Source organism: Grampus griseus (genome assembly GCF_964374135.1).
Source record: "Grampus griseus genome assembly, chromosome: 5".
Taxonomy (NCBI): domain Eukaryota; kingdom Metazoa; phylum Chordata; class Mammalia; order Artiodactyla; family Delphinidae; genus Grampus; species Grampus griseus.
The window spans coordinates 17,801,735-17,829,495 of NC_138998.1; the positions used below are offsets into that span (position 1 = coordinate 17,801,735).

At 42.1% G+C, this 27,761-nt stretch overlaps 1 long non-coding RNA gene across 1 annotated transcript; it reads left to right on the plus strand.

The window, feature by feature from the left end:
* Nucleotides 1–908: 908 nt before the first annotated feature.
* LOC309822836 lies at nucleotides 909–11,906 on the plus strand. The gene is made up of 3 exons (XR_014296775.1): nucleotides 909–1,032; nucleotides 3,404–3,572; nucleotides 11,848–11,906. It is a non-coding gene; the product is annotated as an uncharacterized lncRNA (long non-coding RNA).
* The last annotated feature ends 15,855 nt before the right edge of the window (nucleotides 11,907–27,761 follow it).

The following is a 27,761-nucleotide window of genomic DNA, read 5'->3' on the forward strand; positions in this document are numbered from 1 at the left end:
AATCAGGGGCTATTTTTCTCACTAACAGGAAGTCCAGAGGTGGACACTTGTTCAGTCATGTTATCAGAGACCCGGGCTTTTTCTATCTGTCTTCCCTACTGTCCTTAGGGTGTTGATTTTTATCACTCTGTAGCCTCACTGCCTCAAGTGGGCTGCTACAACTCCAGACATCACATCCATGACCAAGGTAGAGAGAAGAGGTAAGGACAGGCTAGAGATCTCTCCTCCCACATGTATTTTTCATCAGGAAAGTAATTGCCACCCCTTCCTTTTGCCAATTGCCATTGCTTCCTTGCAGACTTCCTTCTATGTTTCATGGCCACAACTGGATCATATGAATTCCCCCCACTACAAGAGAGACTGGAAAAGTGAGCATCTGACTTTTTGGCCTTTACAGAGAAAGGAGGGCAAGCAAGGGCCTTGGGAATGGCTTTGGGTTAGTGTCTTCTACAGACAATATGAACAGATTTTCCTGATGTAGAGCAGCCTCACTTCTGGGTGTCCTCAAAAGGGGGATACTGTGTGGTTCCTCAGATTATGCCCTAAACATCAATCCATGCAGAAAATGCAGCAGCAAGTACTATCATGTTCCATGAGACTTCATGTTTCTCTCTATAGGCTGATGGCTTAGGCTAAGGCACAAATTTAGAAAAGGGAGGTCTACAAGGAATCAAAACTCAAGTTCACAGCCCTGTTATGATCTCGTTTAATTCAAGGGCAACATTTAGCCTAGCTAGTGTAATGTATGGGCAGCAATGTCCTTGTACCACTCCTTTGTAAATATTATTTCTCACAACTGGACTTTGAATTAGAATGAGACCACAGGGAGTTAAATGTTGTAATCTCCAGCACAAACCTACCTGGAACATAAAAGCCTACATTGCTGATAAGAGCAGACATAGATGCTTTAACAACCTGCTAGTGAGAGGAGAGGATTAAGTGCTCCTTCTACAAATTCAGAAGCATAACCAACATGTATGCCTGATGGATAAATGTTCTCTGACTGGTGAAGATGAGTCCCAAGAAGAAGAGGTAATCATTCTTTCCACTCTATTCCCTTAGCGCTGCATCTCCGTCTCCATGATAGCATGTATAGTCCAGATTTATGTAGCTCTATTACTGGTTATAAGCCTACTCATTTTGTAGCCCAAGACCATGCTATTTTTCATATAATAGACAGGTATGTTCTCAGAAATATCTAGAAAAAGTATTCTTTTATTGAACAGTGGGTAGAGGTTGCTTAGATAATATCTGGAGAGACAACTTTGCACAAAGAAATCAATGACAACTTCCTTCATGCTCTTTTTAGTAGTGATGGCTTGAAATAAGCATTATTTGAATTCTTATTGTCTAAAGACTGGAATACTAGATGCAGTGGGTTAGACACTAGAGGATAAAAGTTCAAGGGAAGGAAGATGTATTTTCCCTTGAAGAACCTGTGAACTAATTGTGGGGATGGGCATATTGTATCTGAGAAAGGAAACCAAAACATTTACAAACGCTGTTGTTTTAATAAAGGGTAAATTTGACGTAGGGCAGAAAAAAGGTACAATTAAATTATAATGCTTTTGTGTCTAATTCCATGTCTAAGGTCTTTTGTTTGATAAAAAAGATTAAGGCCTATGACTTGTTTTATAATTGGAGGTGTTTCATAAATAAAGAGTTGGTGAATAGAGTTACCTGACATGGAATTTTAAAATATATTGGTGAAATATATTCTTCATCATGTATAATCAAGCTACATCTTTTGCATTAATTGTTGGTATAGATTAGAAACACAATCTGCTAATTGTTTTTTTATTGCTATAGACATTAAGGAGGCATTCCCATCTTATCTGGGGTTTAGGAGGAAATGGAAAATGACATCATATAAATTACACACTAAGTTGCAGGAATAACAGAAAGTGAAAGATGAACAAGACATGTGAGGAGAACAAAAAAGCTTATTTATTGTCACTGAAAGTTAAAGAATTACGAGATAGGATGTCAGGGGTGTCATTTAGCTGGAGAGCATGAAATTCTGAGCAAAGAATTTCAGATTTCACATGCTAAGAAAAAGAGAGTGAAGGTACTTTAAAAAATATCTGACTGTTGGATTATAAAATCTTTGAGAATAATGACTGTCTTCCAGGTTTACATTTATTCACTCAACAAACTTTATGGCTCTGTGGGGGATCAAAAATAAATAAGAAATATAATCCTTGCTCCTCTATAGTCCATGGTCTACTAGAGAAGAAATTATGTTTATACAAAAAGCTGTAATACAAGGTGGACTGTTTTAAATTCCATGGCAGGAATATAGATCAAGTTCCATGGACTCTGCTATGTGAAGGAGTATCCCAGCTGTACGGCGTTGAGAAAGGCTTCCTCAGAGAGGTGACATCTGAGCTGGATACTAAGGGATCAGTGGTGCTTTGACCTAGAGAGACATCGGGAAGAAGGACATTCTAAGGAGGAGAAACAGTGTGGCTAAAGTGTTGGTGGCAGAAAAGAGAGGCATATGTATAGAGAATAGAAAACAATCCAGTTTATAGGCCCATAAGAGTTCATTAAGTGGAAAAATGAGAGATAAAAATGAAAACAAGCATTGAGGTTAGATTCTAGAGAGTCTGTTAGATTTAAGTGAAGGCACTTGGACTTTATTTGGTAGATAATGAGAAACTATCGATGCTTCTTGAGTACCGGACAGAAATCGAACACATGTTTTTCAAGTGGAAGACGCTTCAGATGATAGGAACCAAGCTATCACTCTGTTCACTTTGAAGTGCCCAACATAGTCTTAGCATGTAATAAATAGATGACAATATTTTTAAATTGGCTATTAAAGAAGTACATGAGCAGGGAAGCCATCTAAGAATATTACTGAGAATGTCTGACATCTCCAGGGATGGATCAGGTATGCCGTGTCGGCACTCACTATTCACACCCATCCCCTTCTGCATGGCCCCTGTATCACAGGGGCTGGAAGGTTAACAGCTACATTTCTCAGGCTCCCTTGCTGCCAGTGTTTCAGATGCCTCCCATGAGATTTGGAAGGTGAAATGCAGGTGAAGGCCAATTTTATTTCTGCAGCAGTGACAGGTTCTGGCAGAACTGAGTTTTTGCTGTGGACAGACTTCACATCCCACTTTCTTGTGACCAGCCTCACGGATATGGGGCAACTGTAAAACTGGCAGCAGTTCCTCGACCCCTGGGTGTTGACAGTGATTTCCTGACCTCCGGTTCAGAGCTACAGGGTTATAACCTCAAAACCTAGCAGAGGCACGAGCTTTCCATCTGAGAGGTCTTCCTCACTTACATTTAGCTCTTCCGGTAATTTTGCAGCACTCAATTCCCTGTATTAAATTCCTTTCTACTTGAGGTACCTAAAATGGTTTCTGTTTCCTGCACTGAACGCTGACAGGAGCAAGAGATGAAGAAACTTGCATAGCAGAGGGAAATAGTCATTCAAGGATAAGTCATTGTGAGATGGAAGAAAAGAAATTGAAGTTGGAGGTCCTTCGGCACTACTAAGGGCACCAATGTCCTTTGTTTCAAATGGTCACGTCTATTTGAAGAGGGAGGCAAGCAAGGTAATCTTTATTCTGCACGGTTGTATACTCAGCTAAAATAGGGAGTACCATTAAGGAAGGGGGCAAGGAAGGATATGGAAGACAGTTAGCGCTCCCAGTCACATCACTGTAACCATTCAGTCTTCCCTCCTATGGAGGCTGGTAGCTTCCCGTTTCTTGCTCCCTCAGGCCCCAACACCATCCCCATCCCAGGTTGTAATCTTAATGCTGCTGCTTTTGTCATTTTTTGTCACTTTACCCTCTCTCCCCTACCTGGAACATTTTGCTTGGAGTACTTCTCCTAGCATTAATTATTTTAAAATTCTTTCTCTATCAGCCTACCTCTGACCACCTGAATTTTCCCTCTTCTATGTCTACCAAAAAATGGAACACCCCACCAGACCCCTCAGGCCAAATTTCTATAATGCCTTCTTGTAGAGTCACCTTGACCTGGCTTCTAGAAGGGCTTCAGGTTGTATTGCCCTTCTCCTGACCCTCCATTCTATTTTTCCTTCCAAAAGTCCAGTAGTTCTTGAAAACAACTTCCTTGAAGCTTTTTTGGACTAACTGCAGCCCTCTGTACACCTCACATGAAGCCCCAAAAAATCTCCCTTCTTCTGTGCCTTACCAGTACTGTAAACTATTTTCTGTAATGTAAATCACATCTCTTCCAGTTTTGCCAACATTCTTGCAGAGTTCTTTTTAATCTGTGAGTTTTCTCCAGCCATAGTTTTTCCTTTTCCACTTTTTCTACTCTTACATTCAAAGTGGCTCAGGGATTGAAGCCCTCTGACCATAGAAAGATATGAAAAGAGACACTTAGTTCATGCATTCCGTTGATAAAGTTTCTCTCTTGGCTCTGTTTGAGCTAAGTGAGACCCCAATGAACGTCTTTCTGCATCTTCTGGGACCTATCATGGCTCTTATCTACAACACCTTGGGCTTCCCAAGGTCAAGGCTTAGAGATGCATCCACAGACAACTGACTTGCAATGCCACTCCCTAGAGAAATACCCTGGCTGTGAAAGCTCCTATTGCCTAAATAAAGTGAGGATACTTTCTCATGGAAGTCCAAGATCAGTTTGATACAATTCAATATCTAATCTCCACGTAACAGGACAAGGAAAGGAGCATCTTCTGTGCCTTTAGCAATTACAATAGTCCAGGTTATGTTGCAGTAGCCAACAGCTTTCAAATATTATGAGCGGCTTTAAACCAAAAGCGCTGATTTCTTGCTCATGCTACTTGTCCCTTGTAGGTTGGCAGGGGGACTCTGATATTATAGTTATTTAAAGGCTCAGGCTGAGGGAGAAACTACCATCTCAAATACTGGTGGTCCCCATTCCAGAGAGCCTTACATCAGTAATTCAATACTCCAGGCAGGAAGAGACCCATGTCACTTCTACTCACTGGCTAGAACTAGTCACATGGCCCTACCCAACCACAAGGAGACCAGGAAGTGCAACCCACTTTGCTTGAAAGGGTGGAGAACTGGAAATATTTAGAGAACAGTGCTAATATTATCCACAAAACCTAAGAGAAGTCTAGTCAGTTGTGACTATTAATATTCACAAGCCACTATTTGATTGCAATTCATATTTCTAAACTTCTTTGTGTTCCAGTCAAAGGAAATCACTTTCAACGTTTTGCTGCTAATTACTCTGTATCTCTCTCAAATTGTTCCTACTTCAAGGTAAAATGTTTTGAGAGCTCTGGTACAAACTCCCAGGCTGTCTCAGCTTCCTTGTTAATATCCTTGGCACTTGGGCTCTCCTTGAGCGTCCTCCCCACCCCTCCCACCAGCCCCAGCCTCCCCCCTGCACTTGCCTGTCACCCTGGGAGCTGCTTGCATGCATCACTGTTTCAGTGGAAGGCAGCAATACACAAGGGCACCTCATTGTTGGAAAGGAACTGCCTTCTGCCTGCCAAGGACAAATGCAGACACACAAAGCAATATCAAGCAAGACTTCACATCAAAGGGAACCCTGCCTGGGCTTGCCAAGAGCAGGACTGCCTCTGAGCCTTTCCCTTCAGCCTTGTTAGTATTCTTGGGCCCACAGGGCTCCGGGTGCTCCTACCAGGCCCCCTCATTCACCCAGAACTCCTGTTTACTCTGACACCTGAAGCTCAGACTCTCCCTGAATGTGGCCCCGACCACTTGAATGGAGCAGAATGCCAAGTGTTTTAAAACGTTGGGCGATTAGGAAGGAAAATCCATGAGAAATATTTACTCTGTGAACTCTGTTTGAGTAGGAGAACAGAATACTTTACTCAGTTTGTTCACTGCAACAACACAGAGAGAGTTAAGTCCCTGCCTAGTGTTTCAGGGGAAAAAGCACAGAAGGGAAACTTACCTATTGAGGAAGGAAGGATGCTCTATGAGCAGTGGTTGGGGACCATTAGAACCGATGCTGACATGGAGACTGGCTGTCCTAGGCACTCAGACCTGGTGGGGAGAAGTGGTTTCCAGAGAAACTTCTAGTTGTACTTTAGAATCAACACAAGAGTTCAGGTTCCGTTGCTCTCAGGAACAGAAAAAGTCTCTGTTTTAGAAGGAGGATGAGGAAAAAATGGAAAAAGAGACTGACAGTGACAGATAAACTTTATTTTAGAAAACAGTAAGGCTTTCTGTTCTGGATACTAAAGAACTCTTTTGGAAAGCTACATTAATCATCAAAATACAATGGAAGTTTTTGAAAGTTTTAAAGTCAAAGATTGTGCGAGATGGAAGGGGAACTTAGAGACTGTATTTTCCAAATCTTTTTTTTTTTTTTTTTGAGTTAAGAAAACCTGAGGCTCAGGGATGTCAAAGGGCTTTTTCACAGTGACACACTGGTTAGTGGCAAAGCTGTAGCTAGAACCCTGAGCTCCTGGCTCCCAGGCTTGGTGGAGCAGTCCTAGACATGGCATGCGATCAGAGTGCAGGTCTGCAACTTCGTCAAGGACAGTATTTTTAACACATGGCTTCAACCCTTTGACTAAGATCTTCCACTGTGGCCAACCCTACTGCCCTGTTCCAACAGCTTCCCAGAACCGTAGTAATTAGAGCAAAAAAAATAATGGACAGGGCCCAGAGAAAATGTCACAGTTCTAGAAGTGGGAGGAGGTACAGATAATGCGTTTACATAATTTCCTACTTTCAGAACACTTCATGTAACCATGGATCCATGGAGAGAGCTCAGGCATTCCATGATGGGAAAAAAAAAATTACATCTTTTACTAACCTCTTATTGAAAGGCAACATTTCCTTCATCATGAATGTAGGCAACAAACCAAGACAGTATTTGCAGAACTTGGACTTTGTCACTAATAGAAATAATAAATATTCTCATATTATATTAGTTTGGTAGATATCTTGGAATATCTTTACCCTCATTACCACTTTGCAATTACGGTAGTTATTCGATCTGCCACTAGAGTTTGTTATTTAGTGCTTAATAAATAAGCACATATTTGGCTATGTTACAGATTTTTATAAATATTTTGAAAACAAAATTTCAATATAATTAGATTCCTTTATAATCCTTGGTATTTTATTTTATGCAGTTAAAGGCATTGTTCCGAGAAGGGATCTGTAGAATTCATCTGACTGTCGAAAGGGTCCTTGGCATGAAGATTGGGAATCCCTGACATATGAGGGGTGAACGAGTGTCAGGTTGCTGATGGGTACTCATGTCACTCGATCCCATGTGTCTGTTCCATCACCCTGTGGGCTCAGAGTGACAGACATGCTCACTTGTCATTCCGGATTGGAGAACCGCCAGTGTCTCTTGCTTGCAGTTCCAGGATGCACCAGCCTTTGAAAGCTGGTATGACTATATTACAAACGTGACAGGAAAGAATCCATTGTTTGGCATTATTATTAAAATGAAGGCTGATGGAGATTTGGTGACATTTATATTAAGAAGGTTGTATTCTCATGTCTCGTGGAAGTTTTTTCCCAGGGAGTTGGCATTCCAAAGTCCACTCAAAAGAAAATCAGATTTTTCAAAGGTGGCAAAAGTTGGTTTGGCATGGCAAATAAATGTTAAGAAAGAAAATGAAATTTGAAAATATCGAGGCACCATTTTCCACCCCTCAGATAGGCAAAGAGTTTTAAAGATGACAGTCTGCAGGAATGATGGGGTGTAATGAAATGAGTGTTTTCATAAGCTGCCCACAGGACCAAGAGTTGGCATAACTTTTCTAGATGACAGTTTGGATTCTATGTTTTAATTGCTTTTCACCCAGTCGTTTCACTTCTAGGAATTTATCCCTACAGACAGAAATACAAGATATTCTTTTAAGGAGCTTCCCTGGTGGTGCAGTGGTTAAGAATCCACCTGCCAATGCAGGGGACACGGGTTCGAGCCCTGGTCCGGGAAGATCTCACATGCCTGGAGCAACTAAGCCCGTGCACGACAACTACTGAGCCTGCGCTCTAGAGCCCGCGAGCCACAACAGCTGAGCCCACGTGCCACAACTACTGAAGCCCGTGCACGTAGAGCCCATGCTCTGGAACAAGAGAAGCCACCGCGGTGAGAATCCCGCGCACCGCAATGAATAGTAGCCCCTGCTCGCCGCAACTAGAGAAAGCCCGCGTGTAGCAACGAAGACCCAACACAGCCAAAGATAAATAAATTTTTTTAAAAAAAGATATTCTTTTAAGGATCTTCATCAAAATATTATTTGTAACAGTCAAAACTGGCAACAACATGAATGCCAACAATATGAGGTTGGTTAAATAAATTATGCTACTTCAGCAAGACAAGCTATTATGTAGCTAATTTAAAAAAATACCCGTTCTGAAAATATTTAATGATATGGGAAATGCATAAATATAATGTTAGGCCTAAAATGCAAGACATAAAACTGCATGTGTAAAATAATCCTGGTTTTTAGTTTCAAAAATATTCATTGTGTTTCTTTGCAATCTTAACTTACATGCATATGCATGTAGAATATATACATGTTTAAAAAAAAAACTTGGCAGGAAATGTATCAAAGTGTCCGTATTGGCAGTCTTTGGGTAGCTGTATTTGAATACTTTTATTGACTTCTTTATACTTTGTGGTATATTCTGATATTAGATAAAGCAGTAAGACATTGTGTTTTAAATGATGAACTGGGCCATAGGGGCTGATCTCTGTTTGCAGTGCCTTCTTGTTGCTCCAGACAAAAGTTTGTTTTGCTAGTTGCTGCTGTTAGTTTTCTCCTAACCTTTGCTCTCTTTCCTCACCATGGGCTTCCAGATGTCCGATTTAACCAAGTTCAGGGCATTCAACTCACATACATTTTCCCCCTCTAGCTTGTACAGAAAATTCAGAAACTACATGAGGGCTGCCAATCTGATAGAGTTAGCATCAGTGTGAATGTCAACCAGAAACCTCTAGGCATAATGAGAAATAGTTCAATGGGGGGGGGGGATTTGAAGCTTTTGTAAACAAAACTGAAGATGGAGCTTAAAATAGGGTGAGAATTTGAGGAGGCATCTGCCCCTTTTCTCCTTTTACCTCTGACTGTTTCTGCCTTAGCTGCGCTTTGTGCATGTCAAGAGGCAGGAAGGGCGATGAAAAAGAATTCTTCTAGAGCCACTTAACCTTTCGCTCATATTTGCATTGAAAGTTGATACATTTTCAACTTTCAGCGATTATTTAGCAGGTAGTGTATAAATTGGCTGGAAAAAATTATTTGGCTGGATGAAGCCATTATCTATTGATTTTACCTTGAAAGTGAGAATTATGAAGGCAGTTTTCTGTCTGTGAATGTTTGTTTTAAGCTCCTATTATTTGCCATTTCGAATTTTGAAAACACTAGAGCCTAGATTCCCTTCCTCCTCTCTTTCTTAAACTTGGATCGATTTTCTCCTGGGTGAAGTTTAAAATAATAAAAACTGAGAAACCATTTACTCAATGCTTCCTGTTGCATAGCAATCTAAACAAACAAGTCCCTTTCCTCTGTTAAGAACTTCCAATAAAACAATCACAATGGTTGTGTTTAAAAGAGATGATTTCCAAGTCTCCTTTTTTTTTTCTTTAAGAAAAAAATATTAGAGGCCAAAGATTGCAGGAAAAAAACTCAATTGACTTTTTAGTGTTTCACTTCTCATGCTTCTGCAGGGATTTGAAAACTTCTTCTTTTGTGGTGAGGCCAGAGGGGCTGAGCTGGACACATGAGTACCAAGCCAACCAAAGCAGGAAAAACAATAAGACATAATACTAACCATCAAGTGTTGAGTATCCTCTGTGTGCCCGGCGCAGTGCCATGTCAATTACCTAATCCTGTAACAAATCTCTCGTGTTGGGTATCTTCCATCTGCATGCCCAAGTCTTCCCTCTACTCTTCTCCATCCTGTTCCCTGCTCAGGAACCATGATCTGTATGGACTGCAGCAAAGGGCTCCCTTGCCCAGGGGCACTGGCAAGAGATAGGAGGGAGGAGACAAGGATGGGGTACTTATTTTCCTGGCGTCTGTCTACTGCTTACGGCAGGTTGGCTGTGTCCCTCTGCCCAGAGCCACAGCTCCCGCCAGGCAGTCCTCCCCGTCCAGCTCCTCTCCCTGAGTCCAGGAATTGCTCTTTGCACTCAGCGCCTTCAGGCGTACTGATGGAAAGAGCTCTTCCCTGTTGCTAGCTCGAGAGGATGACCCTATCCTTGATGGTAGAGTCCAGCCCTACCCGGCCCTCTGCCCCTCTGCAAAGAGCCTCTTTGTTCACCCCCTTCAGTCACCCCTTCTGAGGATGACATCTGTTTCCTGCTTACCTGTTACCCCTGTCACCATCCTCAGGCAGACCCTGGTAGTTCTTGCTAAGAGGACTATGCTAACCCCCAACGTACTCTTACTTTCCAGATTATTTTGTATTCTCTTGTAAAGCAAACCTTTCTTTTTTTTCTTTTTTTTTTTTTTTGGCGGTACACGGGTCTCTCACTCTCGTGGTCTCTCCCGTCGCGGAACACAGGCTCCGGACGCGCAGGCTCAGCGGCCATGGCTCACGGGCCCAGCCGCTCCGCGGCATGTGGGATCTTCCCGGACCAGGGCACGAATCCGTGTCCCCTGCATCGGCAGGCGAACTCTCAACCACTGCGCCATCAGGGAAGCCCAAACCTTCCTTTTTAAAAAAAAAAAAAAAATTATATATATATGTATTATTGAAGTATAGTTGATTTACAATGTTGTGTTAGCTTCAGGTGTACAACACCGTGATTCATTTATACATACACACACGTATATATACATATATATATTCTTATTCAGATTCTTTTCCCTTATAGGTTATTGCAAAATATTGAGTAGAGTTCCATGTGCTATACAGTAGACCCTTGTTGGTTATCTATTTTATTTATATATAGTAGTGTGTATATGTTAATCCCAACCTCCTAATTTATCCCTCCCCCCACTTTTCCCTTTGGTAACCAAGTTTGATTTCTATATCTGTGGAGCAAATCTTTCTAAAGCACTGCTAAGACACTTAGTTTGACCCCATCCCTCCATAGGAAAGTATTCAAACATGCCATCTTTAGACTTTCCAGAGCTCTCAGGTTTGGTCAAACCGGTTTGTGCTCCATTTCTTGAAAGATGGTGCAATTTTCTCCTTCCCTGTGATCGCTCACACAGTAAACGGGCCTCTGCTGCCCGCTTCCAAAATTACACTCATCCCTCAAGATTCTCTTCCAGCCCCACCTTTTCCAGTTAGTCTTTCCTCCCTGATGTTTTTGTTGGAATGTCTTTCTGTGCAAGTTATTGGGAAATCAATGACATATCACCTTGCCATACATCCTCTAGTATTTTGGAAACATTATTTACATTTTAAATCATTTGACTTTTCAAAATCATGGGCTTTGGCACCAAGTAGTTTTGGCCTTGACTGAAAGCTCTGTCAACAGTGGAAACTCGCATAAGTTATTAACCTGGCAATCTCCCTTGACTCCAAAATGAAAGGGTAATAGTAATACCCACCTTACGTAGTATTGTGAGGATTAAGTTAACGTCTATAAACTCCTATTACAGGGTATGGCAGATAAATATTATGTTACTTCTCTTGTTTTCTCTTTCCTCCAACTACGGCTCAAAACTAGCTAACATTTATTAAATGCTTATCACGTGTCATGTACTATTCTAAGCATTTTGCACACATTAATTTAATTACAGCCGTCCTATGTATTACTATTCTCCCTATTTTATGGATGGAGAAACTGAGGTACAGAGAGGTTAAGAAACTTGCCCAAAGACTAAGCTGGGAGCATTAATTCACACGCAGACTGTAGACTTTTTGAGACAAAGACCCATCTTTACACCAGATTTCTTTCTGTCTTTCACAGGGCCAAGCATGATGTCTTCTATATAGTCGGTGTTCAATAAACGTTGATTTCCTTCCAAGAGGCAAAGGCAATTAAGCTAGTGTCGCAATAGGCAGGGGGCTAGAAATGCACGTGGTCAAAGCAGCAGCTGCTTCCAGGAAGCAAGCGGTAAGTAACAGTGCAGCTGAGACGGAGCTAGGATGCGAGTTTCTGGCAACTGAGGAATGCGGCTGCTGCAGGAAGTCAGAGGGAAGCCAGCTGGGGGGAGGTAAGAAAGAGGAGAACCTGAGCGGGGGAGGCCAGCAATGGTGGAAACTTGTACCAACTAAGCCGGAACTCCTCTGCCAGCGATCCTCCAGGCCCCGAGGAGACAGTAAATCTTACTCCATCCTACCGTTATACCGCTGCAGCATCTTTAAAAACACTTAGCCCCAGACTAATGGGCCCTTTCCTGCTGCCCTTCTTACCTAAGCCAGCAACCTCAGAGCTTTCTGGGATTGCTATTAAAAACACCCAGATCCCAGGAATCGCTCTCCACCAACACAACTGTCACTCACGCCAAGCATGGGACATATGGCCGAGCATCTGGGAGGGGGCAGATCGGCCAGGAGTGCTGGCGGGCGGCACAGGCTTTCATTAGAATGGATGTGTCACAGTAAATCATTTTGTAAATGTTCCCTCCCTTCTCTCTGCATAGCGAAACATAAAGGAAGACGAATTACCCGCAGCTCCATAATGCTGTTGGAATATGCCAAAGCTTGTGCCTGAGACACTTACTGACATTGCCTTAAATATCTTTTTAATATCTTGGCCAGGTCAGGCATACCAATGGCATGACAGAGCTTGCAAATCAATGCCCCAGCTGTTTTGGTTTTTTAATAAAACTGAATGTGATCTCTTTTAAATGATCGCCTTCCATCCCCTAGTTTTCTACGGAGTTTTCAGAGAGCGGCACCGTGGGCAGCCTTGAAGTCAGGACTTGGCTCTGAAAGGAGAGTTGTTCCTTTGGGGTGGGAGTGGGGGTAGAAATGAAACATTTGCGAGGTTACCGTCGTCATCTTTTCCTAGTCCCCGGCCTCACAAATCTGGTGGCAGACGTAATTCACAAAACCAACGTGTGGCTCGCTGCTGTTTTAAAACATGGATTTACCAAAATGTTGCCGAGGAATCTAAAGGTTTCAACTTCTAAAAGTCACGTTGGGCTCTCCATCTGGGATCAGTCCAAGTGATTTATTCATCATTTTATGAGAGATCTTTTCCCAGGGAAATTCTCTGTATCTGATTATCAACATAATGGAAACTGAAAGAGCCCCTACCAAGAATTCAACCTATGCCTATGACTTGCCCCTGGAAAAAAATGGAATATGTAAAACTGTCATCAACAGGAACCATCTTGACTGCAGGACATCCACGGTCCCCAGTTACGACAGGAATTCCTCATGCAAATAGGGAGGTGGTCCTGTCTAATTTGAGGTTCCAGTAGGAGGAAAAATCCAATGTAAGTGCTTATAAATCAGAGTTTTATAATGATATTAGTTGACGGATACTTACGTGGGTCATAAATGTGACACCACGATAAATAGTCTAGTTGCTTTGAGGATGTATTTGAAGGACTCTTTTACTGACTTTGAGATATTACAGTACCTCCATCAGGAAAGTCTCATCTGTTTTTGCAGTTTATTGCTTTTACTTTCTATAGTTTGTACAAAATGTCTAAGCTTTGTTTCTTCCAATATTTTGCCTGGGCTACATTAGTGGAAGTCTGTGTTTTCCCTGGGCCTTCAGAACCACAAGCCAAATTAAGACAAATGGGGAGCTGGAGCCTCAGCTGGGCCCCCGGAGAGGCCTCCTCCCACTGCCTTCCTTCCCCTGACTTTTCATAAACCAACTTCGAAGCAACTAAAATTCCCCCCCCCCTTTTTCTGACCACAGGCAAAGTTCTGTCTCCTCGGTTCTCTGAAAGTTATCCATTCCTGAATTTTACCCTTAACCACAGTGGAGGAAAGGGAATAACTGAGGTCAGGAAATATGGAAAGAATGTTAACAATTTACCACTAAAATATACATTAAGAATATTTTCAGCAAGTATAATCTCCACGTTGAACTTCTAAATCTAGAATTCTCCTGTCATTATGACCATCTTCACATTTACGTGTGCCCCTTTCAGCTTCAATTCAGTCCTTCCTGAATGAACCCTTTGTAAAAGGTAGGGCTGAGTAAAAATAGACAAATAAGGTCTCCAAGTTTCCCTCCCTATCCAACATTTGGCTTCACTGATTATAAATGTTAAAGCGGTTAGGTTAAAATACTCGTCTTTCACACGAGCCAGTGCATGAATATCACCAGAGATTTGAATAGACATAAAAATAGAAGCAAAAGTACACTCACAGGTAGTGCCTTCAATTGAATAAGTTCCGTTGATAGAAATCCAAAGTCATAAATACTTTTGCTTTAAGATTGTCACAGAATGTTAGCATGAGACAGAGACTTAGAGATCCTTTTATTCCATCCCTCACTTTATACAGGACACCAGTACCAATAATCATCACTGCCAGTGTATATGGGTTATCTCATTTAATCCTAACAACCCTAGGATGCGTCATCCCCATTTTGCAGATGGGAAACCGAGGCAGAGAGAGGCGAAGTAACTTGCTCAAGTTGAAGTGGCAGAGGTAGGATTCAAACTCAGGCACTCAGGTTCCTAATTCAAACACTGGGTTAGGGAACCTCCAGGGATTTGAACCCTTGTCTCCAACAGCTGGCCTCTTTGCCCTGCCCTGGGGCAAGTGGATGGCTGTGACCAGCCTGGCTTTATCCTCTCCTTCCTGTGCCATGTCTCTTCCTCACACTGATCTCAGGTTGGCCTGGAATGGCTGTCATGATCCAAGATGAATCCGTCTTTGTCCCAAGAGCTGTAGCCAAGGCCTCCCCAGACACGCATGCTGGGCTGCATCTGTCGCTAATGGGATTTCCAGATTTCTGTGTCTTGATGAGTCCCCACTTGGCAGCCTTGCATATCCATGAATCTAATGTGTGCAGTCATGCTCTTCAGCTGTTCCAGTCTGGCAAAAAAGTGATGATGTCTGTGGTCAGGTTAACTCTGAAGGCAGACTCACTGTAGAAGAAATGACCCCCTTAGCGGGGTTAGGTTTCTGAGTCCATCTTTGCAGGGCTGAAGCTACCTTAAGAAGGCAATAAGTCATATGGTAATAATGCCTCTGGACACATCCAGCACTCATCTTCCTTAGATCCTGAGCACTTTATATATTATTTCCATGTACGTGAACTTTCCTTAGAGGTATTTTTTCCCTCTTTCCCCCTTTTTTTCTTAAGTGACGTATTGTAACTTGAAGGCCTCTCTCTTGTTCCGCTTTGTTTTCTCTGTATATTACCTACCATAGGGCATTAAACTTGGAAAACCAACCAATGATTATTAAATGCAAAAAAGAACAGCCTGTACCAAAGCCCTATTGTCTCATTGACCTGTGTCATGGACTTCGGCATTTCTTGGCTGTCCACACCCATTCTATACCCCAACATACCCACTTTCCTTTTGGAGAATTCTCTCCCCCTCATGGTGTGACATCTTAGTGATCAATAAGTCCAAGGGCCCATTTCTCACTCTGGAAGCTGTAGGGGGACGTCCCGATCTCATAGGGGTGTCATGTGTATTTACTGAGTTAATTCATCTGAAACATGTAGCAACTGCTCAGTAGTATTAGGTCGTCTACTTGCTATTATTGTTCTTCATCTTGTTCTAGTTTGCCTTCCCATTTTCGTTATTATTATTAGATTACTATCCTCCTATGGCAGCCGGGACAATGACATTTGGTCTGAACTTTGCCACTCACTCTTTCCCCTGGAATGTTGAATGTTGTATGGTGGACATGGGACAGAAGATGTGGTTGGATTTTTTTTTTTAATTGTGAAATATAACGACACTTAGGGAACAGTGCATAAAACTACATGAAAGATTTATAAATAATTGAAAACGAGAACCAACGTCAAGATTATCATCCTCCTAAGCCTTCCTGTGTGTCCCTCACCGATCGAAACCCTCTCGCTCGTTCAGGGATAGCTTCACGGGTATGCGACCTGTGCAGTGGCCCAGGGCTCCATGCTCAGAAGTGTCCCAGGCTTCGTTTCATGCTCTGCAGTCGCCATCTCGAAATTCCTAATAACCTTTCACCAAGCAGTCATGCATTTTCATGTTGCGCTGGGCCCTGCAAATTAGGTAGCTGGTCCTGTCTTCACTTCTTGAGGTAACCATTATCCTGACTTTTATGAAGATGATTTTCCTGCTTTTCTTTATAATTTCATCACCTATGTGTGCATCTGGAGCTCTTCGTCCCAGTGGTATTCTCTGACATACTCTTTCTGCTACAAAGTCTACCAATCCTATGATTCCTGTCTCATAGCCTTCAGAGATGCCCTGTCTGTTACCTTCCAACATTCTCCCAATACATTTTATTTTGCTTAGGTTTGCCAGTGTCGATTTCTGTTGCTTGCAATCAAAGAAACACTACTGGTACAGTCTGTTACTAAAAGACCCTTGATTGAGAAAAAGACAGTATATAGTAGTTCTTCTTTTTTTCGTTTCCTTCTGCCCATACCCCGAAGTCTGATGGGTATTCTATCGATTGGAGATTTATTTAAGAAACTGACTACCATCTAAGCTGACAAATTCTTGTTCTCTAGCAGAAGAAATTGAAACTCGAAGTTGTGCAGGCAGTTACTATATTTAGAAAAATATCTTCAGGACAGGCCACAAAGCCCAAAGGACCTGCCAATGACACTCTTTTCTTTTCAGAAAAGTTGCTTTGGGCTGCTCATGGATTACCACTTTGTGCAGAATTCCTCCCCATGAGATGTAGTTGCGGTAGGGCCCCCAGTCCCCAGCTGCACATATATTCTTGTCCCCCTAATTTCAGTGATTGGTGCAGGGATAGGGGTATGTGACCCAAAACGAACCACTAATAATCCTCCCTAGTAGTCTTCTGCTTGAACCATCAAGGAGGATGATCTCTGGCCTTTGGGGACCCTGGAATGATATTAAGCTAGGGCTGCCGAGGTGTGGGGAAAAAGCAGTAGAGGCCGAGGCCAACACATTAAAGGCAGTAAGCAGAAGCCATGAGGTACCCAGGGAGTTGATATTATAGTTGATGGTGGAATAAAAGCAGAGGCAGAGAAATCCTGGCTACCAGACTGCTTTGAGCCTCTTGGGGGACTGTGGTGTCTTGAGGAACATTTTAGTGCTCCATGAAGCTTGGCTTCATCACAGTCAAGATGGTTCCCTCTGCTTCCCTGTTTCCCTGTGTGTCCTAAAACAAACATCCAACACCTGTCTCAGCCTCTCGCATCAGAATTGGCGCCTGAAATGAAACATAGTTACAAACACTTGGTGATTTCACTTGAGACCCTAAAAAAACCCTCTGCAGACTCACTGTGCTTAACCAGCATTGGTTCTTACTAACTGTGGGCCTTCCTTATGCTCTCAGTGCCTGCAGCTCAGGGGTGAGTGAAACAGGGCAAGGCCAACATGGAAATGGTAACCCAACGAAGGGGACCAGCAGGAACTCCCTGCAACATTGGAATACTGACCTGGTGAGTCCTGAATTCTTTTTTCTTCATCTCCACTCCCTCTACTCTATTTAAGGCTGCTAGAACCCTTGGCCTGGATTGAGGCTGGCCTCCCTGCTTGCAATCTTGTTTCCCTGAACTCCATTCTCCACAGAGCAGCCAAAGCAAACGTTATAAAAGTAATATTTTATAATTGCTCTCTGGATATGACTCCAAACTCTTAGTATGCACTTGAGATTGTTTATGGTCTTGGCCCTTGCTTACTGCTCCAGCCGTGTTCTCACCACCTCCCCCCTACCTCCATCCCATCGCTCACACACTCTGCTCCAGAGCCAACCCCTCTTCCCTGAACTCACTCTTTTGCCTTCTCACCTTTTACATGAGTTTCCTCAGCCCCTCCCCTTGCTGTCTCCTACTCTTCCTTAAGGGTTTAGTTTAAATGTCTTTTCCTCCAAGAGATTTTTTTGTGAGCCCCAAAGACTGAGGTTCTCAATCAGACACTGTAGACCTCTTTATTTTATTTTTAAAATTTATTTTATTTAAGTAGAGTTGATTTACAATGTTGGGTTAGTTTCCATACAGCAAAGTTTTATAAATATATATATACACACACATATATATACATATATACCCATATATATGTATATATATTCTTTTTCATATCCTTTTCCATTATGGTTTATCATAGGATATTGAATATAGTTCCCTGTGCTATACAGTAGGACCTTGTTGTTTATCCATTCTATATATAATAGTTTGCATCTGCTAATCCAAACTTCCCAAGCCATCCCTCCCCCATGCCCTCTCCCCCTTGGCAACCACAAGTCTGTTCTCTATGTCTGTGAGTCTGTTTTGTAGATAAGTTCATTTGCGTCATATTTAAGATTCCACATATAAGTGATATCATATGATATTTGTCTTTCTCTTTCTGATTTATCTCACTTAGTATGATAATTTCTAGGTCCATCCATGTTGCTGTAAATGGCATTATTTCATTCTTTTTTAGGGTTGAGTAATATTCCATTGTATATATGTAACACATCTTCTTTAACCATTCATCTGTTGATAAACACGTTTCCATATCTTGGCTATTGTAAATAGTGCTGCTATGAACATAAGGGTGTCACTGATGTGTATGAAATGGATGACTAATTAAAGAACCTGCTGTATAAAAAAATTAATTAAATTAAATTTAAAAAATTAAAAAATAAATAAATTAATTAAATGACAAAAACAACCTCCCCCCGAAAACATAACGGTGCATGTATCTTTTCAAATTAGAGTTTTGTCCAGATATATGCCCAGGAGTGGGATTGCTGGATCACATAGCAACTCTATTTTTATTCTTTTGAGGAACCTCCATACTGTTTTCCATAGTGGCTGTACCAATTTACATTCCCACCAACAGTGTAGTAGTGTTCCCTTTTTAGAGCTTTTTATTTTAAACTATAGAGTTTAAAGAACTGTAGAGTTCCTTATTTTAAATTGAATGACTCTTTAATTTGTCTGTTTCTGACTTGACTGTAAATTCCTTGAGGGTGACAAGCACATTGTTGGTGCGCAAACAATGTATGTATGAGATTAGAAGAAACAATGGAACTCTACCACTTCTGTAGCCAGAGCTCACAGCTATGGGCTAAGGGAAATCAGAAAATTGGACTAGAATCTCGGTCAGAATATGGGCCAGGGCCCCAATCACTAGTCAAACAAGACTGCTAGGAACCATGAATTACTTGGGAAACTACCACCTTAATCAGGTTTGTCTGAGGCAATCTAGCAAATCCATCCATTTTCTTTCCTTGCATATTTTAACTAGAAGAAATTAATAGTCCTCCCCTTCCTGTCAATATTTACATGTCAGACAAATTGCCTATTTCATCATTTCTTAAACAAACAAGCAAAAACTAACCCAAATCACAGACAAGCTAGGATGCTTGGTGAGTTGTATTAGATGTATTATAATCTTGGCTTGAGAGTCCATTAATTGGAATCAGACTTGTGGAAGGACAAAGTGCAAATAGTTAAGCAGATTCCTTAAATTTTGCTAAAACAGGTGTAAAAATAAGAAAACCAGAAATCACCTTCATCCTGGCCAACGTGGGAAGCCTGGATAAGTAGATGACAGTATATTTTGAACCATAAAGGAATGTTGGTTTGTCTTCTTTTCCTTTTGAAAAGACTTCCTTTATTTAGGAAACCCTAACCCTAACCATAACTGTAACCCTAATATATCAGGAGACCCTGATATCAGCAAGCAGAATCCTTCAAGGCAACATCTGTGGTTGAAAGAGCACTGAACTGATGATAGGATTCTGGGTAAGTCACCTGACTTCTTGGACCCTCAGTTTCTTCATCTGTGAAACAGGAATAACGATAACAACTGAGCCTTCCCTGCCTGCTGAGAGATGCCACAAGAGAGAGTGTTTTAGAAACAGCTTTGTAAAGTCCAAAGCCCTCTGTAAACACAGGGTGTGGCATTAACTCTGTCTAGCATGGTCTACAGGAAACAAAGCCAGGGAAACCGAGTCCATGAGCATCAGATTTGGAAGATGTGTTTCTGAGCAGAAGTCATGAGATCAAACTTTATGATACAAATAAGCAGTAGGAAAGCACAGGAATCACATTTTCTTTGATCAAATTAATTATCGTGAGTAAATTCTCCCTCATCAATTGTGCTAAAATGGTTTTTGGTTTCTCAGGCAGCTTTTTACAATGTCATGTTGTGTTTAATGGTCATCACTAAATTGTTCATCAATTTAAATCAATAAGCTGGCAAAATAGTTGCAGGAACTGAGGTTTCCCTTTCTCTTCAGCACAGAGAGGAGACATGGAAGGATTGTTTAAGAATGTATTTCTATGTGGGTCTCAAGTAAAGGTGGCCATTGGTACCAGTAAGGACTGGACTCAGGATAATCACAGGCATGCACATAGCTACATCCCTTTACCATAGCAGACATCAACAATCAATCACAGGCCCTCAAGCCTGGAGTTGGCCTCAGAACCCTTCCCAACATAATGGTAACTTGATCAGATAAGGGCAAAATCCATTTGTCATGCCTGGTCTAGGCACTGATCCGAGGCATGACTCTTCAAAATTGTGCTGTTAAGCAGCTATTAGGTGATGCCCCAATGTCCTACTGAGAAAATAAACTAGCAACTTACAGGCTTGTGACTTATTCTTTCATTTTCAGAACACTTATTAATTCAAAGCAAAGCAAACAGTGTAGTAGAGTGAAACCAAAATGCCTGGGTTGTAATCTCATAGAAGGTTCTCTCTCTTCTTCCAGCCACACAGGATATTTGATCCTTCTAATGCCATTAACTGTTGGCTTCAAACAACTGTGAAGAAGAAGAAGAAACCTGACACTTAGTCAGATGGTGTTTATACAGATGTAGCTTCTTCCTTAGCATTTTTGGTTAGGAGGAGCTCAGTGAGCTGGGGGCTGAATCTCAGGAATGTGTAAATAAAGTGACATTGACACAGACCTTTAGGAACATTTGCAAGCTCCATTCTAACCCCACTTAGAGCAGAGGGTCTTAATCTTTATTGGGTATGAGCTCCTTTGGCAGTCTGGTGAAGTTTATGAACCCTTCTCAGAATATTGTCTTTAAAGATGACAGTAAAAGAAAACATATTAGGTTATAAAGGAATCTGATTATATTGAAATAAATTATTGGAATATTTTTTAAAAATCTGTGATATAGTAATAATAGATGTGCTTCTTGACTAAGCATTAAATAACAAGATCTAACTGCAGGTCAAATACCTACTATAATTTTGGGGTAAAGATGAGTGCAAATATCTGGGATAACTGTAATGTTCTATAGATTATCTGTGATTCTTACTGGTGACCAAGTCACAGGTACTGACTGAATAATACTACTGTGGTTCGTGAGCACGTTTAAAACAGGAAAGTTGCTAAATTTCAGAAAGGGATTAGTAAAAATAAAGGCAGAATTTTTTCCTGCATCCAGCTAGTTCATGAACCCTCTGAATTATGTCCTGGGACCCCAGTTACAAACCTCAGACTTAGACAAACTTGGGCATAAGGGTCTCTGACTAACAGGGCAACACCCCTTACCTCTAGTTTCTCATTTGGGGAATATCTTATGCAAAAGAAAATGGTCCTCTATGGATTGCTTTGCTTTGGTGTGAGACCACCATTCTCTTCTCTACTTTCAGAGCTTTTCCCTTGAGGGTGGTACCCAGCTTAAACACATTCTCTGCCATAAAAACTGCATAACCATTCTAGACGTGAGGAAATGGGAACATAAGTAGGTTAAGTGACCAGACCTCCAGAACCAAACAGCGGGAAAGACCATCAAACACCACAGCCTCTGATTTCTAGACTTGGGAGAAAGCGCTGTTACTTACGGTCATTTTCTATCCCTGGCAAGTTAAAGGGTTAAGAAGGCCAGAAGCTCTCACTAGATCTGACTTGAACCAGAGGTCCAGGAAAGGAATCTCAAGTATAATCAGGGACTCCTCGTCTAGGGGGGTCGATTTGATACAGCACCTTACCTAGAACTTTTCTGCAGGGGAGTCGCTAAAGAACTAGATGATCTAGTATTGGTGGGAAATCTTTAACATGATATCATTGAAGCATTGTTAGTGATACAGACTTCTGTTTTGTGGTTGGTTTTACATTGGATCAAATGAAATCTATTGATGTGTGGGTGGAAGTGGGAGATGGGTGAGAGGAACTATTTTAGAAAATACTGCTCTTGGGTACGATAGCCTCTGACACAACATTATAATTGTTTTAATTGAGGTATAGTTGATTTACAACGTTGTGTTAGTTTCAGGTGTACAGCACAGTGATTCAGCCATATATATGTTAAATATATATTAAAATAAATAAGTTGATTAATGATTTATTTTAATGACATTTTCACTTCTTCATTTGTAGGCGATCACAAAAGGGCTCCCCAGAATTATTTAATACTAGAAAAATAACCCTGAGAGAGAATCAAATTAACCACCCCACCCTCTTCTAACAACGTGGAAGCTTGCAAACGGGTCAATGGCTCCTCGTACACTGACTCACTTTGGTTCTCTCACTTGGGCTTTATTTATGGTGAGAGCTGCAAAGCTGAGCTTCTGGGGCATCTCGGTCTCCCCTGGATTTAGGTGAGTGTCCAGAGTGCAGGAATGTGGGAGTGAAAGGCATGAACAAAGAAGACTTTGTGAGCACTCCTCTGAAGAACTTTGTCCTTCTATTCGATTGCTTTTTCCTCCACTGAAAAAAAATTACCCAAATAATACATGCTCAGGTAAAAATGTAAATAATACAGAAGTGAATTTAATAAGAGGTGAAAGTCCCTCTTTCTTTGTCATCCTCCAATCCGACTCCTTTCCCCAGAAGTTGAATATCTTTCCAGAACTTTTTTTCTGTGTTTATATATGTATATGCATATAAACGCACAGAATGTAAATAAATTCAAATGAAATGTTTATTTCTTTACAAAAATGGGAACATATTATACATATCCTTCTATGACTTACTTTTTTTTTTTTTTTTTTTTTTGGCGGTACACGGGCCTCTCACTGTTGTGGCCTCTCCCGCTGCGGAGCACAGGCTCCGGACGTGCAGACTCAGCGGCCATGGCTCACGGGCCCAGCCGCTCCGCGGCATGTGGGGTCCTCCCGGACCGGGGCACAAACCCGTGTCCCCTGCATCGGCAGGCGGACTCTCAACCACTGCGCCACCAGGGAAGCCCCTATGACTTACTTTTTTAATCTTATTTTCTCTATGACTTACTTTTTTACTTAATATTTCTTAGATATCTGTTTGTACATATAGATCTATCTTATTCCTTTTAATGTCTACATACTGTTCCGTAATACAGACGGATGCACCATATATGTTTAACCATTTCCCTGTGCATGGACATTCAAGTTGTTTGCAGGTTGGGTTTTTTTAGTTGGTTTTGTTGCTATCAGAAACAGTACTCCAATATTATATCTTCTTTAAGCTGCAAAAACTCACCCCTCAATGTGATTTTTCTCTCTTCCTGCAGGGATAAGAGTGGAGGTGGGGAGAACAGAAAAAAGAGAGGATGCAATCCTTTTCTTCCCCCTGATCACTTCTTTCCCTTCTCCCACCTGAGTTCCCAACCACGATATACAAAAAGAGAGCTCCCTCTGCTGGGAATGCTCTTTCCTTCCTCCCTCTCACCTGGGTAAGTTTTCATCCTGCAAGGCACACCTCACATTTTGTCTCCCCAAGACCCTGCCCTACCACCAAGAGAGGGAAAGGGGCCCGCTTCTGTGCTCCCATGGCCCTCTCTGCATCTCATGTCATTTTAAAGTCACCTGACTATATGCCTGGCCCCCGAGGGGAGGGAAGGATGGAGAGTGGAGTGTTCACCGTGTATCCTCAGCTCCTAGCAGCATGGTTAGCACGTGATAGGGGCCCCGTGACACAACTGGTGCCCTGAACTGAAGGGCCTGCAGATGAGTAGCTCCTGACTTAGTGTACACTTGGTCTAGTTACCTTTCAATGTGTGTTGAAGCCAACAACACTAGATTATGAATCATCTGGACAGCATCTGAGCATGGAACCAGGTGCATGGACCTCTTGCAGAAAGGTTAAAACAACACAAATCTCATGGCATTCACCAGTGCCTTCTCTGGTCTTCCCCACACTCATCACATCCACGGGGATCACTTTGATCTTGGCAGTAGGCTCTAGCACCCCGAAAAAAGAACAAGACCTGTTCTGCAGGTTCTATTTTTAATTTTTATTAAAATCATTACCTGTGCCCTGCCTGATAGTTCTCAGGCAGGTAGCTCTGATAAAACCGGTTGGGTTATGCCCTTTCCTGGCCGCGGCTCTGCCCATCCCGAAGCCTCCGCTAGGTCTGGTAGGAGCTGATGAGTTTTCCAGGGCCTCCACTCTCCCTCCCATGTAAAACAGGGAGCGCCCAGCAGGGGACTGCATGTTTCCAGACTGCTGGAGCAGAAAAGAAGGGAAGATAAAGGAGCACAGAAGAGCTGAAGAGAGAGTCCATCTGAAGCAGCCAGAAGATCAGACCCCAGCGTTGAGGCTGACATTATGAATCCTGAAACTCTAGACTATCCCCAAGAAACTCTAGGTATCTTGGGGACCAGGTAGTTAGTATTGGAGCCAAAGAAGGCTTGGGGAACTGGATACCTTCTTACGTAAAGCTCAATGCGTGCTAATTCCGCCCTTGCACCAAATGGCTACTCCCTAACTTGACCTATATAAACTTTCTGGAGTCAACTGGCAGTAGGTCATGATTTTCCACTCTGGCTTACACAGGTGGCCAGTAAACTCTGATATCTACACGGTGACCCCAACAGTGAGGGAGAAGGAAGAGGGATGAGCAGAGGAGATGGAGAAGGACTGGTGTGACTGCATCTCCTTCCCATCTGTCATTCTCCAGAGAAGCAAACTGACACCCAGAGAGGTGAAGGGTCAGGCCCAAGCCACTGCGCTGGAGAGCCAGCAGCGGACCTCTGAGGATAACTCAGGTCTCCTCCAGGCTGGTCTCTGTACTTTTCTATGCCCTGAATTTTGGAGTAGGTAGAACAGATGTCTGCCACACTTCTGTTATAACCTATGTGTAAGGGAGGGATGGGTGTACTATACCTCCTCCACTTGACTTGCCAATTTCCCATCTCTATCAGTTTTTCTCTTCGACCTCTAGTTTGGTTCTTCTATAAATGCAAATACCCCTCGGAGAGGCAACACAATCTCACTGAGGGCAACCTCATTAAATCTTTTCTGTAAAGCATATTGAGCAAAGTCATGGGCTAATACGGGCTCGGGGAAGAGTCTGTGTGTTTGTTAAGGTTTCCAACCCTCCAGAGGGAATATGATGCCAAAAGGGAAGAGATGACTCTGGATTTACTTTTTGCCTAGAGACCAGGCTGACATCAGGGATTTTTTCCTTTGAGAGTGTGTTCCTGGTCACTTTGGCCACAGAGTGAGATATGGAATCACAGTAGTTCACATCCTGGCCTGGCTGCTCCTACAACCATAAACTTCCATTGACCCAGATTCTTCTTGTCAGCCCATAGGAAGATGAGTCTACACCGATCAGCAGATTAGTCCTTCAAAGTGGAAGACTGCCAGCGAGATGTGTCAGCCGCCCTCCTTGGCGGCAGAATGTGGGAGAGCCTCCCTTTCGGGCAAGGTGTATCCTGGGTCAGTAAATCATTTCTGGCCTGAAGTCACCTGCTTATTCCCATGCATTAAATAAAGTAAGAAGCCTCCTTTGCTCTCTCACAGGTGGATTGCCAATGTCATTGCCTAGCTACGAAAGCAGGGGTGCCTCTAAAGCCTGACAACTGCCCCCGTTCTGGAGGCTCTACCTTTAGTAGTTATTTTAGGGTTCCTTCTAAACCTTGTTAAGTCTTCACGTTTCTCCTTAGTTGGAGGAGCCCAGAATGAAAATGAAGGAATGTGGTCCTATAGCAGCTGAGCATGCCGGGAGGATGGGTTAATGCACTGTGGCCCCCTCTCTCTCTTCGCGTCCCTTGTGAGGATAAGTAAAAGAAAGCAATGCCTCCAAAGCTCTCTGAGCTCCCTGGGGAGAGGGATTATGAATGCCCAGATTCTGTGGTTTATACAGGGCATTCAACAGTACCACGAACAGTTAGACTTTCCCCTCCCTGACAGAATTTGATGACATGAATCTCCCAAAAGTTTTCTCTGAAATAGGATTTTCTAAAAGTGAACAAGAGAGAAAACATCTCAGTCTTCCAATAATGACTGACCCCAGGCAAGGTTCTGCTAAACCTGGGGGAGGGGCTGCATTTCCCATGGGACAAGCGGATTCTTCCTTTCTGGAACGTCTCAAAGACCGAGTGGTAATGGGAAACACAAGAGCGAGTTTGACTACTGAGATTTAATAAGGCCTGTCGTTTCTGTGCCTAATCCTCATATATATTCCATTATGGTGATTTTTCAAGACAGACCACGAAAACCAGACCCTCTTCTGTACATGGGGTGGCGTAAAGGGCAGAAAGCAAAAGGCGCAAGAAGGGTCTATAATGAGAGCAATCACGAATAATCCCAACAAAACTTCTGGAAAAACCAGCCTGATTCCTATTTCTCAGGAAATTCTCCCTTTGAATAATCTGCCAGGCTCCAATGAAATCCCAAACTAAGTTCTTCAGGATGCTTAAAATACGAAATCTGATGTAAAAGTAAACATTTTAGAAATAAATACATGAAATGACATTGTGGAGAGCTGAGAGAAAGAGAAGGTTTGGTAAGTCAACTCTTTCTAAACTATTTCAGCCTGCCTGGATCTAGACAAGGGAGGAATTTAGAATCCAGCTGCCCAGATTCTCTCTGTGGCTGCTCAGACATTCTTCAGTGGATTTGGTGGTTAAAAAAAAAAAAAAAAAGACACAAAGAACAAAAAAAAACTTTATAACTTGCTTCAGAAAGACAAGTGCCTCCCATTCATGACCATTAGAACTCATAGAAAGTCGACTGAATTCACACCGACCCAATCAGCGAAAGATTGCACGTCTCATATAAAGGCTGCAGTACCATCTGCCCTCCAATAGAATGAGTAATTTTATGCTATTTTTGGATGGTGTGGTTCTTTAAAACAAAGTGATAAATTAAAGTGGCCCCAGTAATGCCGCAAAAATGTTAAGCTGTCTTAAAGCAAATGGAAAATGTGGTCTTCTCGTACAAAGAAGGAGACAGCAGATAGAAAGGTCTGGAGTTGGCTTTCAACTGAGTTCAGAAGAATTTCAGCCAATCAGTCCATCTGGTATTGAACTTTGGAAACTGCCCTGTGTGCAGTATTGTGCCTGGGCATGAAGAATATTTCTTTTCTTCTTAAAGGAAGAAAAAACTAGTCTTTTGTTTTTTAAATTTCTGAATTTTATTTTATTAATTTTTGTATACAGCAGGATCTTATTAGTTATCCATTTTATACATATTAGGGTATATATGTCAATCCCAATCTCCCAATTCATCCCACCACCCGCCCCACTGCTTTCCCCCCTTGGTGTCCGTGAGTTTGTTCTCTACATCTGTGTACCTATTTCTGCCCTGCAAACCGGTTCATCTGTACCATTTTTCTAGGTTCCACATATATGCGTTAATATATGATATTAGTTTTTGTCTTTTTGACTTACTTCACTCTGTATGACAGTCTCTACATTCATCCATGTCTCTACAAAAGACCCAATTTCGTTCCTTTTTATGGCTGAGTAATATTCCATTGTATATATGTACCACATCTTCTTTATCCATTCACCTGTCAATGGGCATTTAGGTTGCTTCCATGACCTGGCTATTGTAAATAGTGCTGCAATGAACATTGGGGTGCATGTGTCTTTTTGAATTATGGTTTTCTCAGGT